The 19,241-nt window shown below is 49.1% G+C and overlaps 1 long non-coding RNA gene across 1 annotated transcript in view; it reads left to right on the top strand.

Moving 5' to 3' along the window:
* The first annotated feature begins 9,378 nt into the window (after positions 1–9,378).
* Positions 9,379–19,241, top strand: part of LOC108542360 (uncharacterized) — a 12,101-nt gene continuing 2,238 nt past the window's right edge. The window contains exons 1-2 of the long non-coding RNA XR_001889247.1: positions 9,379–9,647; positions 13,526–13,655. This is a non-coding gene — a long non-coding RNA (uncharacterized LOC108542360). The remainder of the gene's footprint in view (positions 9,648–13,525; positions 13,656–19,241) is intronic.

The raw sequence follows: 19,241 nt of genomic DNA, 5'->3' as shown, positions 1-19,241 counted from the left end.
TGGAGCAAGCCCAGCTGCCTTGGTTGTGGGGTGGGAATCTCTAGCAAAGATGCCTACTGTTTCACCAGCACAGTGGAAGAGGAGAAAATGGGCACTTGGTCACTGTCCCATCAGTTGGGTCAGCAGCCCCAAATAGCTCTAATTTCCTTCCCCATGTTCAAAATAGAAATTTCAGGGGGTGTGTATAGGTCTGGGTTCTTTTTTTTCCATAAAGTTTATAACATACCTACTATGTGCTAGATAATTGCGTATTTGTTACTTGATTCCAGCTCAGACTTGTGGCCAATTTCTCTTTCTTGATTTGGTCTCCTTCCAATGCTACGTCTCCTGAGCTCTGAGCTGTTGAGGAGATCTTCAAATAATCTCCTTCTCTTCCTACAATCTCCACTCTCCCAGGACTGACCTCTTTGTGAGGCTTCTGGAACTTCACACATCTGGCCTCAATTTCACCAATGCAAGCATGTCTGCACGCCTTCCCAATCTTATCCTTCCAGGTCCCCTTCTTCACTCCAGTAGGGCTGGTCTCCTCATTCTAGCAAATATCATTTTCTCTCTGTTGCTGGTTGGGCCCTCCCAACAGAGACATGTATCTGGCAGAGTTGGGACATTGAATGTGGGGGCTGGGGGGAGCGTGTGACATCTTTGGAATCTGATGGTCCCAGAGTGGATTCTTGGAAATCTAGTGTTGGGTGATTTCAATGGGCTGAGACGGAATTGAAAGAAAATGTCTTGGTTGGGGTTATTTGCATATTTCTTCTCTGCTGGGGCAGAGCAAATTGAGCTTTGATTATCTGATAGATTAGCTGTAAAGTTACTGCTCTTTATATGTTTAACACCTTTTGTTACTTCTCAGTTTTCTTCTAAACCACTGGACCCATCTGTAAAAAAAACCATGCGTTCCCCCTTACATGAAACTCATTGGCTAAAATCCAAGCTTTCCAACAGGATACAAAATTCAGATCTGCTGTTTCTCAAAATTAAGTACACCCTTGTTAGCATGACACTTAAATTTGATCCTTCAGTCTCTCTGATTAAAGCCTTCCACTGTTTATTTACTGTCTGCAACATTAAATCCAAACCTTCTAGCATAAACATATCTGACATGTAAACTCACCAAAACTATTCTCTGGCTAAAATGGAAGGGCCTTAATATAAGATTCTTATTTTGTCAGTCCTCAAGGTAGAGATGACATGTTTTAAAAGCACAGTATACAAATTAGCATGGTATAAGAATGATAAGGATCATCATCATCATCATCACTGCAGCAACATATATACAGCACATTGCATAACGTAACTCATTTCCTCTCCATAAAAGTCCTCTGAGGTATGCATTATTACTGTAAAATTCCAAACCTCTAATATAAAATTCTAATTGAAATACAAAATGTAACTAAGTAATTCATCTGCAGACTCATCTATCCAGAATGAAAATCTCAGCATGTCTCTCACTTAAAACTCTTTATTGGTGAAAATTTAAATTTCTTAGCAAGATGATTTAAAAACTAGATTATTCACTCTCTTAATATAAAGTCTTCACTCCTTAACATATTTACAAATTCGACCATATGAATGATTAAATCCTTCAATGTTCCTGCCTTCAGCTCAAAATCTAATATCCTTGGCGTGTTAGAAAAATCTTAATACTCCTTAACATCAAAGTTTAAACTGTTAGCAAGATGAATAAAGGTCATCTCATAATTTCTCTATTTAACACATACAAAATTCATTTTATTGCCTGTAAAGTTTCAACCACTTAGCATAAAATAAAATTTTCACTATGTAATTTACTTGCTAACTGATCAATACGAACCCCAAATCTCATCAGGTCACTCTTAAAACCCTTTATTGGCTTAATTCTAAACCTCTTCACATGATATAAAATTCTGATCATGTCATTCCTCAAAATAAAAAGGTCACACTCCCTTGCAAGATACACGAATTTGCTCTTATAACTTCTGCTTAAAGCTTTATTCTATCTCTTAATCACCTATGAGATAAGGTCTAATTATTTTTAGCATAGAACAATACATTTTACTATAACATTTCTCTGACTACCCAAGACAAAATTTCTGCCATGTTACTGCCTTAAAAATCTCTTAATGGGCCACGTGCGGTGGCTCACAGCTGTAATCCCAGCACTTTGGGAGGCCAAGGCAGGTGGATCACTTGAGGTCAGGGGTTCAAGGCCAGCCTGGCCAACATGGTAAAATCCTGTCTCTACTAAAAATACAAAAATTAGCTGGGAATAGTAGCTCATGCCTGTAATCCTAGCTACTTGGAGGCTGAGGTGGGAGAATCGCTTGAACCTGGGAGGTTGCAGTCAGCCGAGATTGTGCCACTGCACTCCGGCCTGGGCAACAGAGGGAGACTCCCTCTCAAAAAAAAAAAAAAAAAATTCTCTTAGTGGCTGAAGTCCAAATTCCTTAGCATGCCATAAAAATGTAATCCTGTCATCCCTCAAAATAGTGTCCAAACTTCTTAGCATGCTATGTAAATTTAATCATATAACTTCTTTTTATAAAAACATGGTCTGTCTATAAATGACCTGTCTCCTCAGCATGGAGTCCAGCCTGGGTGCCCTCGTGCCTCGGGGATGCCTCTGCTTAGGAGTGTTCCCATGCTTATTCATTATCTGGTTCATCAAATCCAGACACCTTAACTTAAAATATGTTTACAATCCAATTCCTCTGGAGACAAAACTCTCATCAATTTACTCCTTAAAACTCTTTACTGGCTGACATCCAAACGCCTCTGCATAAGATTTCAACAATGAACTCAATGAGCTCATCCCCCACCCCTTCCAAATACAACACTTGAATGCTTTCAACTCTCATGTAAAATCACATCTCCTTAGCATATGAGCAAAATCTGATCCTATCATCTTTATCACAGAGATCGTGTCTCTTAGTTGTGCCAAAATGCACTTGTTTGAGCATGTAACTTCTCAACTTAAAACTTCTCGAAGTTTCTTCATTGCCTGTAACATAAAGTCCCAACTACTTAACGCAAAATGCAACATTTTACCATGTAATTTCTCTCAGGATGGTCTGTTAAAAAACCCCAAATCTCATCCTGTTACTGCTTTCAGCCCTTTATTGGATTGAATCCAAAATTATTAACATGATATAAAAATTTGATCATGTCATCCCTTAAAATAAAATTCACACTTCCTAGGATAATATATAAAATTTGATCTTATAACTCCTCTTAATTGTAAATGGAAGTCAAAATTCTTAGCATAAAATGTGAATTTTATTTTGTAATTCACTGCATACTATTTATCAAACATAAAAAACTCACCAGGCCACTCTGTTAGAAAGATTTATTGGCTAAATCAAATTCCTAGGCGTGTGCAAAAATCTAATCATGTTGGAGCCTCAAAATAAATTCCAAATTTCTTTTCATATTCGCAATATTGATCATTTAACTTCTCTGATTAAAATCTTTCAATTTTGGTGTCAACATTAATCACACCTCCTAGGCAAGCTCTGTGGGTTGAAATTGGCACTCTCCCAAGACTGAAAGTCAAAATGTTTGCACATGATTGTTAAATTGGTGGCCGTTACTTTTCTTTTACAATTTCCAGTGTTTCCTTGTTACTTGTAATGTGAATCCCAAAGCAGTTACCCGTAAAATATATTTTATCATGTTTTTCTGCATACTTATCTCCCACAAGCAAGAGTCTTATCATCACATTTCTTAAAACCCTTTGGCAAAAATCCAGACTTCTTAGCATGATATAAAACTTTGATCCTGTCATCCCTTAAAACAAAGTCCAGATTTCTTCCCAGGAAACTCAAATTATGAAACTCTTGCTTAAAATCTTAACGTGTTTTCATCACGACAAAAAGCCTCACTATCTTAGCAAGGCACCCACTTTTAATCATGGCACTCCTAGCTTCAAACCTGTCAGATTTCATGTCCTCAACATAAAATCTAAATGCCTGAGCATGAAATGAAAATTGGGCCAAGTATTTCTTATGTTGAAAATCTTTAGATTGCTCTTCTTTACTTAAACTATAAAGCTGAAGTTCTTTTCGCATTAAACCAGACCTTTTCACCATTCTACACTTTCCAGCTTCCATTTCCTGTTCCTCATGCTTCTCTCTGACAAGACTGAGTTTCCCATTCTCCAACCTCCAAACGCATTTCGATTTTATTGTCCCCAAATGTTTCATTTCTTTGTTTTTTTCTTAACCAAGTCCCTCTGCCCATAATTAATTAATTCATACAGCAGCATGTCCTGATTCTTTTTCTGGGCTAGGCATGGTGCTTGATACCCGATGGAGGCAAATGGAGGCAGACCCACCTTGCAGGTCATCACTAGGAAGGAGATGTGACTCATGTCCTGGAGACGAATACTCCCCTGGAGGTGAGTGAGGGGCCTTGGAAGCAGGGCGAGGGGATTCCCTCCACACCTGCTGAGCATCTGCCTCTCTGGGAGGGCTTTGGGCATTGTCAAGGCCTGTCGGGCCTCCAAATTCTGGCTTTAGATGGGCACTCTGGGATTGCCATCTGGTTTCAACTGCCTACCAGCCGGCCTGCCAAAGTCTGGGCCCTACCTCTTCTCTGGGCTTTGCAGAAATCATATTCTCAGTCCTTCAAATGTGGCTCAATACGTGTTGTTCTCAAATCTCATGACAATTTCTTTAAGAAATATCTATTGATTTGAAAATTCCCACCTTATTTAAAAAAAAAAAAAGAAGCCCAGCATATAATGCACCTGGTTTGGGGTCAGAATTGCCTTTGAGGTCTTCGAGTGGGACCCTCTTCCCCCCCAACACTCAGAGACAGACGCCCCAGCCTCACCACCTTCAGTGCCCAGAGCCTCGGTCGGGTCAGCTCCTTGCTTGCCTCTGAGCCAGTGGCCCATTGGGTCAGGGCTGCCAACGTGTGTCTATGAAGGGTTGGGTGTGGGGGGGCCATGGGGGGGGACAAATCCCTCAGCAAATACCTCTCTCTGTCAGCTCGCCTGTACAGTAAAGGAAATCTGATTTTAAAAATAGAGCTTGGAAGAGGAGATGAGAGGATATTTAGGAGCAGAGTTGAGCCTGGGGCGGGGGGCCGGGGTGGAGGAATTAGGGGAGAGGTGAGGACAGGGGAGGAGGGTGGGAGGCTGGGGGGCTGAGGAGGAAGGTGAAGCTGGTGAGGAGCAGGGAGGCTGTGAGGATGGAAAGGGGAGTAAGGGAGATGTGGGTTCTCTGGAATGCTGGCCATGCCCCCTCTCCTAGCCTCCAGAAATTAGCCCAGTCACACCTGGGGCCCCTGGTTCTCTGGGTGGCCAGGATGGGTGTCAGGTGAAGATCCTTGTCCATCTTGGCCTCCGTGTAGGTGGTGCTCAGAGCTCCTTGGGTTTGAGGATCATAGCTACTGGGTCTTAGGGGTGAAGTGGCCTCAAAATGAATACCCCTAGCAGCTCCCTCTGCTGCCTGGCCTGCTCTGGCTTCCTGTGGATGGAAGGCGTAGCGTCATAGTGAGGGTGGGCATGCAAGGATCCTGGGAGGGTTTGTTATTATTGATTGATTATTATTATTATTTATTTTCTTGAACTCATGTCAAGGTTAAAATGTGTCCATGGCAGCTTAAGGCTTGGAAGCCTTCCTGATTTCCCTGGTATGAACAAGCGTCAAGGATGGCTCATTCGGTGGGAGTGGGTGAGGAGGCTGGTGAGGTTCCTGGGAGCTTCCTGAGGGCCTCATGAGGAGCTTGGGTTGGGTCCCGGGGGTCCCAGTGGACTGTGGAGTCTGCTGGGGCTGCTGGCCTGGCATAGCTTACATTGGAGTCCTTCTCCCTGGGACCCTTCAGTTTTGCGCAGCCCTAACTGTGGCTACAGACGACTTGAGCCTTACAGGGTGGGAGGCTGCTGGCATCTCGGCCCAGGGCAGCCCAGTCTCGGACATTCCCTCTCTTCCCCTATGGTCTGGACCAAGGTCCTTGAACGCCAGGCCCCATGGGCCTCAGACTTCATCGTAGTGATGGGGAAACTGAGTCTTTGGAAGGAGGAACAGGGAGTTACAGTAGAACTAGGCTGTCTCCAGGGTGTGTCTAAATCCCAAACCACCCAGCAGGCTAGGGGTCTTCTGTAGAGGGACCCCCAGCCCCTCACCTTGCTAAGCCATTGAGGTGACAGGCAGTGCCTGGGCCCAGCAGCGCTCCTGCCGCGGTGTCCCTGCCCCCTCCACGCTTTACTGGCAGCTCCAGGGGGCAGCTGGATCACTCTGCCCAGAATAACCCTGGGAAGGGGCGTGTGCCGCCTGCGGGAGGGGCTGTGCGAGAGGTAACGGGTGAGCTTGTCCTTGTCTTGCCCAAATCAGCGGGGCCAATCAGCTGCTCCTGAGGCTGATCTTGCCTTTCAAGGCAAGTGGGCAGGGACAGGCCTGCACCAGCCTCCTAGCCTAGATGGGCACTGACTGTCAACGTGACCTTCCTCTCCCAGGTCCTCAGTTTCCCCATGTCTACAGGGAGGGTTTGAGCAGTGGTCTTCTCGATGTGCTCCTGTAGCTCTGGGGTTCCTGAGAGGTGCCTGTGGGGGGCCCTGGGAAACAGTAATGAGAGGAGGTGGCTGGCCCAACAGGTGGAGCTCAGGGACACCCATCGCTGCCTTAGTTCCACCAGCTGCTCCTATAAATTGGGGTCATCATATTGTTTCATTTAAACAGAGGTTGCCAGATCTGAGCAATGGTTGAAAGCACAGACCATGTGGTCTCTTCTAATGGCTTGTCTTGATTTTCCAACCTGGGCTGGGAGGGGTGTAAGAGTGGAACCTGCTTGTCTCTCTATTCTGGGCGAGAGTAGAGAGCAGGTTCTCTCTACTCTCGCTGCATGGAGGAGCCCAGGTGGCTGCAGGCCTAAGAGTGTGACTGTTCTTAGAGCAGGAAGATGAAGACTTCAAGGCAAACAGGGAGGGCCCCACCTCGGGGCCTGGTGGAACTAGAATGAGGGCAGGAGGCAGATGAGAGGCTGGCTAACCTGGCAGAACCTCAGTTTCTCAACTTGCAGGAAGGTAGGAGCACCTCCTTCCCAGGGAAGACGGGTGTGTGAAGCTCTTTGTAAACTGTAAATGCTATGGACAAGTCAGGGATAGTTACTGTCATTAGAATTCTTACAATTATTACTTCCAGAACACCCACTGTAATCGGAACGGTGAAGATTCGGACAGCATTTCATGCATGGTGTCAAGTTTAATTTTCCCATTAACCCCACAAGGGGACGATGCCCTGCTTGGAGAGTGAGTAAACTAGAGTCCAGCGGGGTGAAGCGGCTGCTCTGGAGCCATAATTATCGGCGACAATGGTGCATGGACCCGGGGCACAAGACCTTCCCCGGGAGGGGCAGGCTGATGACTGGAGTTGGTGAGGGGTACGTGCGGAAGACGGAATGTGACCCAGAAAGGGATGGTTAGATACATTCTAATGAGTCTCTGAGTACCAGCTCTGTGTCAGGCATGATTCTAGCCACTCACCCCTAAAACTGACTTTGCTGCTAACGAGTTGGGGGATGTGCCGCTGTCTGTAAGAGTTAAGCTGGGATTTGGAGGTTGAGGTGCTGGCACAAGGCCCCGGAGAGACAGAGGCAGGGTTTAAAGCCAGGTTTCTCCTTTCTCCCCTGGTAGACGGTGAGGGCAGGAGCAGATGCCCAGAGTGGGTTTGGCAGTTGCCATTTGGGGACCTGTCGGGACCTTCAGGGCCAGATATGCCATCTTTATTCCATGGTGTTGATACTGCCAGCCTCGTGGCCTGGGGGCATCCAGACCACAAGAGTGGGGGTCTCACTGTCTGCCTCCATCTCCCACAAAGGTGCTTGCTGTCATTCCCAACTCATTCTAGCTTATTTGGTGTTGGAGGAGGGACAGGACAGCTGGCCCAGGACCTGCTAATTATAGCTGCTCAAGTATTTGAATAGAGGCCTTGAGTACTCACCACCATGTTATGTTTTTTGCTTACAGACAAATGAACCCTTTAACCCTTGTCCTGAGTGCCAGCCCATCCCATTCACTGCCCCACCTCCCCTGCCCGCCCACCCGATCCCTGGGGGAGGTCGACATGGGACCTCTGCCCCACATCTTACCTTGATGTGGGCTGCAAGCGTTCAAGTGGATCTCCTCCCGTCCTGTGCCACTTGATCCTTGCTGCTCACTAAAAAGTTATTGAATACATTTGTTTCTTTAATTATGAAAGTCCAGTCTTTTTGATATGCATACATTTTCTACAATAGCAACCACAGTGCACACACAGTCTTCCCGCCTGCTCTGCTTGTGTTCCTTTCTGTTGTGAGCTTCTTTTTTCCATGTGGCTACGTTGGGGGCCTCCGTGATGCTTCCTGAGTGCTTACTATGTGCCAAGTGCTGCTTTCAGCATTTTACAGATTTTCACTCTTTTAATCCTTCTAAGAAGCTGTGAGGGTCTTCCTTTTATAATCCCCATTTTTCAGAAGAGGAATCCAAGGCCCTGGGACATACATCCACCCACCCGGGCCCATGCTAACTTTAATAACCTGGACTGGGCAAGGACTAAGTCCAGTCAGAGCGTCAGCCTCACTGGCATCCTCGCTGGCCATGGCCCTGCAGCCTTGCTCTTCAGCTCCTGGAAGCCTCCTGCCCTTGGTGGATGCCCATTTTGCTCTCTAGCAAATGGATAGAAAAGTTTATGTGAGTCTGGCTGGGTGGGGTGGCTCACACCTGTAATACAGCACCTTGGGTGGCCGAGGCAGGCAAATCATTTGAGGTCAGGAGTTCGAGACCAGCCTGGCTGACACGGTGAAACCTTGTTTCTACTAAAAATAGAAAAATTAGCTGGGCGTGGTGGCATGCGCCTGTAATCCCAGCTACTTGGGAGGCTGAAGTAGGAGAATTACTTGAATCTGAGAGATGGAGGCTGCAGTGAGCCGAGCTCATGCCACTGGGCTCCAGTCTGGGCAACAGAGTGAAACTCCGTCTCAAAAACAAAAACCAAAAAAAAAAGAAAAAAAAAAAAGAAAAAAAAATGTGTATTTGAGTCTGGACCCTGGCCTCTGTTGGATTCTGAGTAAATCTTAATTTAGCTTCCGGAGCTGCAACTCCTTCCTCCTGACCCCGCCACCTGCATGCGCCATTCTAAGTGGCTGCGCCCCAGGCTGGTCATCCTTTCCACCTTGGGTCCCCATACACTGTGACCCCAAGGGGTTTTTGTCCTGCTCCCTCATATTAATCTGCACTGGTGATTCCTTTGCTGCTGGCAGCAGGTGAGGCCTGGGACAATGGCTCAGAGAGGCAAGATGCCATTTGGCCATGCCAACGAGTGACCAGTTTCTCTTCTCGCCCTCCCAGGTGGTGTGAAGGGGAGATGGCTGCTTTCTCCTGGGAAGGGAGCAGATGCCTGGCCCAGGACCAAATCAAAAGGTCTGAAAAACTATATTGCTTGTCCTAATGTGTAAATTTCAACAATTTGCAAATTTGTAGATTCTTTAGAATGGAACTAACTCAAGCCCTTCATTCTGCAGCTGAGGCTCACTGCCCCCAGTGGGCAGTGGGTCCGGGGGTTTCTGAGGCCAGGGCATGGCCCAGTCCTGCTGCCCCCAGGATGGCACCTGGCTTGGAGGGGTGAGCGGTCCTGTTAGTCTGACTTTGAAGAAGACCAGCCTTCCAGACTCGCTTGGTGCCCTGCCAGGTATGTGCGCTCTTCTCTCTTCCACCCGATAGTCCCTATTGGGAGACAGGGTCTGAGAGGAGTCAGGGTCATATAACCTTAACACAGTATATTATCCAAAAACCCAGTAACCCTGTTACTCTTGTTTGTCTGCTATGTGAAACCAAGGGTGGTGTTAAAGTTTATCACCACGATATACAGATGTGCATGGGGGCATCTGGGACGGGGCTCAGGGGGTCTACCTGGAGGTCAGAGAGGCCAGGTCTGCTTAGGGGAGATGGATGACTGTGAGAGTCAGATAGGGCAAGCTCTGCTTAGGGGAGATGGATGACTGTGGACGTGTGGCTATAAATCATCTTCCCCGTCTTACATAGGATGGGGATGCAACTTTCAAGAGTTGCCTTGATCGATACCTTAAAGGAAGTAAAACAGGAAATGCTTGGCACATAGTAGATGCTCAACACATGTAGAAAAGGCACCTATTTTAGGTGGATCTGCCCCCAGATGGCCCTTTCGCAAGCCCTTCTCATTTTTTGGAATCCAAAGGGAAGATGTGGGGAGCCGGGTTGGGGTGGAGGGAAGGGCGACGTGAGGTTGCAGAGGGCATTTTCTTGAGGCAATGGCATATCTTTCATTGGCATTGGCTGGGTTTATGTGGACTTTGAGAGGAGTGGAATGTCTCCAATTGGGGCTACCCCAGCCTGCAGGTTGGATGCAGGTAACCTCAGTCTGGGCACTGCATTTTTATTTACCATAAAAATATTTCATATTTGCTGGATGTGGTGGCTCACGCTTATAATCCCAGGACTTTGGGAGGCCGAGGTGAGTGGATCACCTGAGGCCAGGAGTTTGAGACTAGCCTGGCCAACATGGTGAGACCCTGTCTCTACAAAAATGCAAAAAATTAACTGGGCGTGGTGGCGCATGCCTGTAGTTCCAGCTACTCAGGAGACTGAGGCATGAGAATAGCTTGAACCCGGGAGGCAGAGGTTGCAGTGAGCCGAGATCACACCATTGCATTCCAGCCTGGGTGACAGAGCAAGACTCCGTCTCAAAAAAAAAAAAAAAAAAAAAAAATTATATTTGCAAAACTATGGCAATCACCTCAAGGTTTTCACAGGAACCAAACCCAGTCTAAAATAAAATGCTAGGTAATAAATAGTGGAGCCTTACATGCAGGAAAGGTGATTAAGAGCAAGGCATGCGGGCCGAGGGCTGCTTAACCTGTCTCAGATTTCTTCTGCACAAAGTAATGGTTGAAAATAGGTCTCTGCCTGGCAGAGGGGAAAGAAGTTCTCAAAGGCCTCTGTCTGCATTAGCTCAGTGAGAGGGGAGACATTTAACCGATTAACCAATTACTGATCTGTGCGGATGGAGACTGAGCAGGATGAGGGTGTCAACTGACTGGGTGTAAAGTGGGCTTAGTTTTGTCTTCTTGATGTCTGGGAGCCTCAGTGCCTTTCTATGTAGCTGGGAGTATGCTTGTCACATCCTTGTCGCATGTGTAAACCTGTGCCTGTTTGAGGATTCTGAGAGCCTATGATGGCTGCAAGGGGCCTGAAGCTTAGTGTGTAAGCAGGAGCTGGGGACAGAGGGGCTTCTGATGGGAGTCGGGGTGCCTCCCCTGGATGTAGGGGTGGGCTAGGGTGGGCAAGGTTCCTTCCCGTTCTCCTGCAGCTGACAGTTAGAAATGCTAGTGCCGTTTAGCCACAGTCCCTCTAGGTTAGAGTCGGGAGGAAACATGCGTGTGTTTTGCACAGGAATCAAGCTGTCAAGGGGCGCGGTGAGGCCCCAGCTTCTTACCAGCAAGCCTGCTCGGCTGTGAATGTGAGTCGCCAGGCCGCAGCTCTCTAGAGGTCCGTGTCCCCACTGCCTGGCCCTATCTCGTGTCACGTTCCCCCGAGGTCTCATTCCACTGGGCTAATCTCCAAGAACACCGGCGAGGGCATTGGCTTTCGGGTCCTCTTAAAGACCAAAAAGTAAAGCTCTCCCCCGTGGGTGCTGGGCAGCTTGGCAGGGATTTGGGACTGTGGGTGGTGAAATCACAGCCTTGGGCACACACCTGCTGGCCCCATGTCAGTGACAGGCTGCTTGGAGGCTTGGGACTCCAGTGAGAGCATATAGATATTTTTTAAAAAAGACATTTGCGATAAAATAAATCCCCTGTGTCTGCAGAACTTGCTCTGGGCATATGTACCCACTCCCAATCCGTCAGCAAACATGCTCTTTGCTTTGTATTTGTAAAAACAGAAACAAAAACAAAAACAACCCACAAGTGAACAAACAAATTAAATCCCCCCCCCACAAAATGTTTATTCTAATTATGCAAGAAATAGATTGATAATTAATACATGCATTAGTAAAAATCAACGACTGCAGATGAAGCCATCTTTAATGCCTCCCTCCATCCCTCCCCACCACCCCCCAGCAAATTAACTGCTCTTCTCAGTTTCAGGCATCTGGTTCCAGATATTTTTTCCGTGCATTTGCATATGTCGATAAATATACCTCTAAAATCTATGACTTTATTTTTTACATAAACTATATCATAGTGTACATTTCCTCTCGCAGCAGCTCGTGTTTCTTCCTTCAAGAGTCTGCTTAGAGATAATAAAGATCAACACTATTCCTTATAACAACACCTCAGTATCCTGTGAGCTGTACACACCAGAGTTTATTTAACCACCTTGCTGCTGGCATGAAAGCCTCAGGTCCTTTACCCTGGTGAGGGTGAATTGTGGCAGCAGGTGTAAGTAATTGCTGAGATATGGGTTTGGGGAGTGGGCTCACGAGTGTTTATGACATTATTATAAATGAATATATGAGTGCATAAATTAGCAAAATAAAAGGCGGCCTTTCTGGACCAATGATGAGATAGTGTTTATGAACAAAAGATCATGATTAATCCAGTTCTGCACAAAATACTGAGGTCCATTAGAAGACAATAGGTCTCGGCTGGTTCATTCCTTTTAAGAGCTGTTTAATATTCCATGGTATGTATGCACCATTGTTGATTACACTCTTTTCTGCTGTTGAAAATCTCAGCTGAAAGTGCTCTGGGGGAGGAGAATGTGCAGATAGAAGCTTTGGTCACAGTCCTAGCCGTCAGGGTGGGTCACAGATTCATAGGTGTTCATTAAATTATCTTTTAAAAAAGAATACATAAAATAAAAATGGTCCTTACGCAGATCAGTGAGGAAGCGTGTCACAAATTGAGGTTTTAATTAATAGATTCTGCTCAACTGATGCCCGATAAAAGAGATCTAAGCTGTTTGCCTTTTTTTTTGTTACCAACGACACTGCAGTGAGCATTCTTGCAGCTAAATCTGTAAACACATCCTCGACTGTTCCTTTTCCCCGGCTTCTTAGAGATGGGGTGGTGGGTTAAATTGTTTGCAAAAGTTTATTTTCACTGAGTGATCTTTCTAACATGGCGTTTTGACCTTGTTACTGTCTTGCTTTAAAGCCTCCATCTGACTTCCTGGAGCTTCCGGGATGGGGTCCAAAAAATAAGGCCTTATCCTGGCATGGAAGACCCTTTAGGGTCTGGCTTGGAACTCGCCAGCCTCAGCCCCTCCCCACTGCCGTTTCCCTGCTAGGCGCGCCTCATCCCCACGGGGCTACCTGTTCCTCAGCGGGCTCCCTGCTTCTTACGCTTCGCCTGGCCATGCCTTTTCAGCCAGCTTCCCTCCGGCCTTAAAGAGCAGACTTGAAATATCCCTGCTGGGGAGCCCAAAGTTAGATGTGCCCCCCAAAATACTGTGTTCAAAAATCCTGGCCCTGGAATTGGGATGCCTCATTGACATTTTTTTCCCAGTTAAAGGGAAAGTTTTGCATTTTTCTAGAATTGATAAAACTAGCCAACTGTTAATCACTCCCCTTCCTTTGTCCCTTTCTAGAAGCCCTGGGCTCCCCCCAGTGTTGCCTGGATCTGACTTTGCCTCAGTGAAAACCACCTCGAATTCTTTCTTGCACTGATAGGCAGATGGGCAGTGTCAGAGGATCGTGTCATCTGCCCTGTGGCGCTGGGTAAGTCTCCAGTGTTGTAAAGCTGCAAACACCCGTCTGGGTGGGGCTCAGGCTGGCACCCCCAACCGCCCCAGCCTGCGCTATACCAAGTTCCCTTGATGCCTGCCTTGTGCAGGGCCCCAGAACCCAGGGTCATGGGGTCCATGGTGCAGGAGTAGCGTCTCAGTGTTGTGAGTTCTGGGGATGAGGTTTGGGATATGGTTACAGCTTGGAAATGGCTGATTGCCATTATGGCTCCTTCTTGCCAGAGGTAAACGGGTCTGGTCCCAGAACAGGAGGAGGACACATGATGACTGGAGTAACGATGAGGGGCTCTGGGGAAGGACAGGGCTGAGGGTGAGTGCTTGGACCTTTGGGACAGAATCATATTCTAGAAAGAGCACAGGCTTTGGGGGAGAGGGGCTATGAGGCCAAGGCAGCATCCCCCAGGGGAGCTCGTCAGGAGTAATAGGAGCCACTGGCAGTGTTCTGGGCTTTTGGTCCCTTTTTTTCTCTCCCAGGGGAGGGGAGAAGGAGGCATTGCAGGAAGCCAGCCACCCTGAGCACAGACCCAGCTACAGAATAGACTCGAGTTGCGTGTCCTTGGCAAATCTCCAAGTGTTTCTGTGCCTTGGTTTCCTGATATTAAAAAAAAAAAAAAGACTCATAATCTCTCTCACACAGGGCTATTGAGATCTCAATGAGGAAATAACGCAAATAAATCATCCAGCACAGTAGCCAACAAGCAGTACCCGGCAAAACTCGGTAGCTCTCCCATCTTACCCTGCCACGAAATGCTTAACCCCCTCCCTGAGACAGGCAGCCGCTCCCTTTCAGGGCAGGGAGACCCAACAGAGGAAAACAAAAACACCAGAGAGAGCATGAGGGGAAATAAAAGCTGACACTTGCCCCGTCCCAGACACCTTCCCAGGGAAAGGTGTGCTTTCTGGAACACCTGGGGGCCAGGGAAGGGGCTGCCCTACCACTTTTAATCGGCCTTTCCCGAAAAGTTTGGTGAGAGTTTATTTTATGTAAATAACATATAAAAAGTCAGACTTCTCCTCAGGCAGATTTTTCGAGGCTCATATTTTATAGACTTTGGCAAGGGTCGCTCGGAAGGAACAGTGGTTACAGTCTCCAGAGGTTCTTAATTCCTGGAAAAGCTTCTGGCCAAACCTGACTTCTCCTAAATTTCACAGAAAATTCTCCCTGGGCTGGGCTCAGGCTAAATGAGCTTTTTGTGTGTTGGTACAGCCTTACCTAGTGGAAGTATGACTTGCACGTTGCCTTTTACACAAAAGGGAACCTCCTCGGCCACTGTGAACAAAGGCTCCACTCTCCGAAATTTTTGATTTGTTTACTCAGGAGCGTGAGCCTGGTCGGCCACATGTCTGACACTGGGGCTATTTCTCTGCGGCCGTATGTAGAGCTGTCCAGGTCTCTGCAATTTAACCCTGTGCTTCATGCCAGAAACCCGTTTCCTAACTTCCTCAAGCACAGTGCAAGGGAGCTAGAGCAAAAAGGAGTATAGGGGAAGTGTCCCCTCTGTGTCCGGCAGGGACTAAAGAGCTTGCTACCCTGTGACTTCTGCCTCTAAATAGGGATTTGGGTTGGTAACTTTTTACATCTACACCAAAGCCCTCCAGAACCCTTTCTGCACCATCAGCTATCCTGAGCCAGAAATCCCTGTTCACAGAATTTCCCATGTGGGTGCCTCTTGTTCTGCACCCTGCATTGTGCCCCCCTCCCCCATTTATGTCACACATGTAAACGTCACTCTCCCAAACATTTTCACACCTGCAGCTTCAAATCAACCCTTTAATAGGTTAAAACAACAGCACCAACAAAAACCAACAAAAACAGAGGCTCCGAGAAACAAACAGTTTTTCCCGAAGGGTTTGCAGTGCCTAACTGAGCTGCCAGGGCAGTCTGTCTGTCTGCTAGCCAGGAAGGCAAACCAGCCTGCGTGCTCCACCTGCAACACGATGCTGCCCCCCCACGGCGGGTCGGAGCAGCTGTGGCAACCCCAGGGCTGACAGATGGGGTTGTCAGGAGCAGGACAATGAGGCGGCAGTGAGGACGGGCTCCATTATCGAATGACTCTGTCCTCCTTGAAATTTTTCTGCCCCATGGAAGTGCATCTCTGCCCCTGAGGACCTTGGGCATTTCACAGACAAGGAGCCCTGGCTGGCCTTGCAGTCATCCCCCATATGCACACACGCACACACACACACGTGTGCACACACACGCACATGCTGAGTGCCTGCACTGGGAACAAAGGCAAGAAAACTCCTTTAGAAACTGCAAAACAGAGGCTTGTCTAGCAGAGGTACCCTAATAAAGGCTGTGTCTACCCACAGTTCCTGGGAACTGAACCCCTGTGAATGGGCCAGGAGAGACAGCTCCTGACTCCAGTGTGGGCTGCATTCATCAGCAGGCAGGCCCCCTAGCCCCGTCACTGTGTGAGGAGCTTTCATGAGTCCCCAGAACATCTAAGTCACAGGCTGGCAGCTGGCTGCATCTGTGGTTGCTGCTCAGCCTCCAGATAAGGGCCCCTCAACCTGCCAGACCCCCTTGCTCCTTCCACTCACTCTGCCAGCCTGTTGCCCCAGAGAGGACACAGGCCAGCCTCTGTGGGCCCAGGAGCCAGAGCAGGTGCTTGGCCACTCTAGGTGTTCTGGTCCTCAAGAGGGGAGTTGGCTGTAGGACAGTCCCCACTTCTCCCCACCAGCCCCGGGCACTCACCCCCATTCTCTGCTCCTCTCCCTCATTGCCTTATTGGGACAGAGGCACCCCGCCAACCATCTCTGTGCCTTTGCCATTTAGCCCAGGGCAAGCTACTTGGGAGAGGCCAAATGGTCTCACACTGACCCCTGCCTGGTCCCCTCTGGCTGCCTCGCTCACTTGCCCGCTCGCCTGCTCAGGAGTTGATGCTGTAGGAGCTTCTCAAAGGCCTAAACATGTGGGCCACCAGTCTGGGCAGGAAACCATGCTGCAGCCTCCTCAGCCAAGCACCGGCCTGCCTCTCTCCCCTCGGATGCCTCCTGTAACAGGGAGCTCCCTCTCTCCCCAAGCAGCCTGCTCAGGGCTCGCACACAGAGCTGCTTTGCGGAGCCCACCCCTGTCTTTTGCATCTGCCTCCTCGGCTGTGCGGCAGCCTCCTTGCCCCCTCTGCCCTCCGATCTCTGCAGGCTGCAGGCTCCCTCTCTTTTCAGTCATCTCCTTTCTGTGCTGAATGGCAAAACCCCCACCAATGTTGGGAACAGGTTTGGGGGCCTCTACACCTGTCCTAACACCTCTGTCTCTGCTCCTTTAGACCTGGGACAAAGCCCTTTGCCCTGCTGTTCTGCTAAAAGCCCAGGGGAGGGCATGGTGCTCCCCTCCTGGGGCCAGCTGCTCCGTGTCTATCCGTTCAGTGGCTTCTAAGCCCTCTCGGGTTTTCTATGGCCCCTTTTCCAGTTGCCAGGGAGAACGCTCTCTATGCAGCCCCCTGCCTTTTCTGCAGGAGCTGCTGGCCTCCCGGCCAGCCCTGGTCAGCCCTGCAGTAGCAGCAGCAGCAGTAGGCAGCTGCGGCAGGGCTGGGGGCTCCCGAGCCAGACAGACCGGCTTGACTCCCTGCTCTCTAGCTGCCAGACAATTCCCTTTACTTTTCAGAGTCTCAGCTTTTCCCCTGTGAAATGGAGATGAGAGTTTCTCCGTCACCGGCTTGAAGTGAGGACTAAATGAGATAAGTGTAGGCTTGCACACATCAGACACTTCATAAATGCTTGTGGAGTAGACGGTGGGACCCAGGGAGGCAGAGAGGTATGTAACAAGTGTCCCAAGAGAGAAAACAGCCTGGGCTTTCAAGACCCTGCTCCCAGTACAAACAGGAACCTCTCCTGGCAGAGTCCCCTCTGCTGGCTTAATCGCACAAATCAAGTCAGCTGGAGGCAGCCCCTGGCCTGCGGAACTCACAGTAGATACAGCAGGCAGCAGAAATGACATGCAGAGCCCACATCTGCATTTAATAGACCGAGAATTTGCATTATATATAACAACACGAAGCATGAAAGCATGAAGGCATAAAGGAACATTTTTCCCGGTGGCTTCCTTGAAGGGCCAGCTTAGACAGGGAGGGATCTGGGGAGGAGAAAGCCAGTGGGGTCCAGGCATCCCATAGACTATGGGATAGACATCCATCCATGCACTCATTCTCCAAGCCACCGCAGTGTACCTACCTTCCCGGGGCCCAGTCCCAAGCGTGAGGCTGGGAATGAAATGATGCCGGTGGCTTCCTGTCCTCGAAGCTCAGTCGGTCTGGTGGGGGAAACAAACAGGGAATAAGTCACTGGAAATCGAGGTGATCAAGAGGGGATGCAGGCATGGAGATTTATGAAGCCCCATCTTGGAGCCAAGTCCCGAACTGGGCTGTCTGCAAAGAACTCACCCGGGCAATAACCCTGCACACTGGTCTCATGAGCCCCATTAGATTGATGAGGAAACTGAGGCACAGAAAGGCAAAGTCCTGTACTCACCGTCTCTCAGCTGGTGTGAGGCTGGGCCAGGATGGAACCCCAGACTATCTGAGGCTCCCCACCACACCCTGCTGCTGAAGGCTGCTCAGCGAGGCTGTGCCGAGTGCTGGGGGGGTGTGGGTGGGCAGGGGACGGATTGATTAGTTATAAGCACCTCCCAGCGGTGCTTGAGATCCCAGCTCCTCTGTGGCCCAATCCGTTTGAAGGGCAGATTCAGAATTAGGTGGTAGCACCTATGGGCAGAGGCTTATGAAAATGGCATTATTAACCTGATGTGGAGAGGGCCCTGCCTGTCTGCAAGTAGATTGCAGATAGAGACGGAGGGGGCTGGGCTTGTTTGTGTGGACAGTGAGTTAGAGAGGACGGAGAACATCCAGGGGCCCTCCAGGGCTTCCGGACGGGGAGAACCAGATCTGGAGGGATTGGGGCTGGACAAGTGGGAGGGGGAAGAGGGGGCACGTCTTAAGGGCGCCCCAGCACCTCAGGGAAATACCCCAGGCTGGACTTGCAGGAGGATCTCCAGCCTTGACTCTGACACAGACAGGGACTATGGCCCTCCCCGCACCTCGGTTTCCCATCTGTGAGATAAGAGATGGAAACCAAACATCATTTCGAGAAAAAACCCCATTCCCACCACCTTCCTGGCCCCCCTCTTCCCCTACCACCACAATCACGGTTGCCAGACACCTGTCTGCTTGTCAGAGCAATATTCAACAGGAGAGTTCCTTCGGTTCCTTCCTGGAGGGAGAAGGGAGAGGTGTGGACGACAGGCAGAGGGGAGGGGAGAGGTGCCCCCGACTCAGAGAGGCCGCTGAACAGAGTTCTGCATCGGGTAGGAGTTGGGCCACCGAAGATTTGTGCCAACTCACGGTGCGGTGGAATCAGTCTGAATTCTTCAGACACCAGCCAAGAGTCTGTGGCGCCCCACGTGCCACAAGGGGCTGCCTGGGCCACATTTTTGAGCCCGAAAAGTGAGGAGGGGGACAGTGAAGAGGAACTGGCGGTTTTGCTCTGGCAGCGGCGCTTTTAACTGCGACAGATGCGTGCGGCGGGGGAGCCGGCCGGCAGTGCCGGGGCTGGGGCTGCTGGG

This window comes from Rhinopithecus bieti, unplaced genomic scaffold (assembly GCF_001698545.2).
Source record: "Rhinopithecus bieti isolate Rb0 unplaced genomic scaffold, ASM169854v2 scaffold_20150, whole genome shotgun sequence".
NCBI lineage: Eukaryota > Metazoa > Chordata > Mammalia > Primates > Cercopithecidae > Rhinopithecus > Rhinopithecus bieti.
The sequence above is the reverse complement of the archived record's forward strand: the minus strand, read 5'-3'. Positions and strand labels throughout refer to the sequence as shown.